We start from the raw sequence: 1,486 nt of genomic DNA, 5'->3' as shown, positions 1-1,486 counted from the left end.
CTACCACACTCAGCTACTCTCTTTCTTTCTAATTTATTTTAAACTACTTTATCCTGTTTCTTTTTCTCTCCCCCCCCCCCCCCCCCCAAGCCTACATATATTTCTAAACACACCATAAGAACCTTTTAGGTTTTATTTTATCTGAATCTGTCTTTACTGCATATCTCTACCTTTCTTCTATCCACAAGTCTTATGTCTGCTAAACAGCATTGCTAAAATTAAAGTGGCGGCTGTTTTGGCCAGTGTCTGTCCAATATGACAGGGATGGGGGGGTACATTTACTGCCAGCAGTGAGAGCTGTGCTCATTGCCTTGGTCTATGCTGCCATCAAGCAGCATGCTGCTGGCTTGGAGATGTGGTCACTGCTACTTCCAGCTGTTGTACACAACATTCAGTTGTTCACAAGGCCTCTTAAAAGAGCCCTGCAGTTTTTTCTGCTTATGCTGAGTCAGGAAACCTCCCTTAAAGGAGCCTTTCGAGTCTCTGCTTGTCACTAGCAAAACAGAGCCCAACTAAGAAAAATGCTGCTACCCGAGAAGCCTTGCTTGTCTCTGTTCTTTTGTTTTTAAGATCCCTTTTTAAGCTTTTGTCAAGTTTAAGTGGAAATTCTAAGTACCCACGTAGTAGACAACATTTTGTTACAAGTAGTTTCCCTCTAGCCTGGTCCAAAGCCAAGTCAGTCCCAAATAACACACAGAGACACTATATTAATTATGAAACTGTTGGCCTGTTACTAGCGTTTCTTATTGGCTAGCTCTGTCTTAAATATTAACCCATTTCTATCAATAGAAGTGTTTCCATGTGGTCTTATCTTACTGGAAAAGGGTCTGGACCTCTTCTCTACTACATCTCCCAGAATCCTCTTTGTCTTTTGTTCCTCCTATCTTTTGGCCAACAGGGCTTTATTCATTAACTAATAAGAAAACATATATACAGAATGACATCTCCCATCTGAATGTGACTCACAGAAGTTTCCCTGCCATCCAACAGAGCTGGCCAGTTGCTATCCTCTGCCCATCACAGACAGGCTGGCTCCCTGCAGGAATGACACCTTGTGGCCAGTGGAATCAGAGTGGTGACAATGTAAGTATCTTCCAGCTTAGGACATTAAAATGTGGGCAAGAGACCCCACATTTCCCACCTTCCACAGTCTATAGGAAGAACCCACAACATTCCAGGCCCAGAAGGATGTATTCTACATAAGTATCAAAGGCTGTGTTTTGTCTCCCTGTTATGAACATGCAACCTGAGCAGGAAATAGAGCACACAAGGTTTAAAGCTGCTGAGACTGGCAACCAGATGTTACTGTAGCAAAATGTATAACTTATACTGACTATCAGGGCCTGCCAGATACTCTCTGTTGTTAAGGCACCAAGTTCCCAAGCAAATTGGCTTAGGACATTCAGCAGTGACACTTACTAGAGAACTTTCTGGGATGTGTGCATATGTCTGTTTAGGGGTGGAGAAGCAGCTAGGCTTTCTAGCC

Source organism: Phodopus roborovskii, unplaced genomic scaffold (genome assembly GCF_943737965.1).
Source record: "Phodopus roborovskii unplaced genomic scaffold, PHOROB, whole genome shotgun sequence".
NCBI classification, from domain to species: Eukaryota; Metazoa; Chordata; class Mammalia; order Rodentia; family Cricetidae; genus Phodopus; species Phodopus roborovskii.
Note: the sequence above shows the minus strand (reverse complement) of the source record.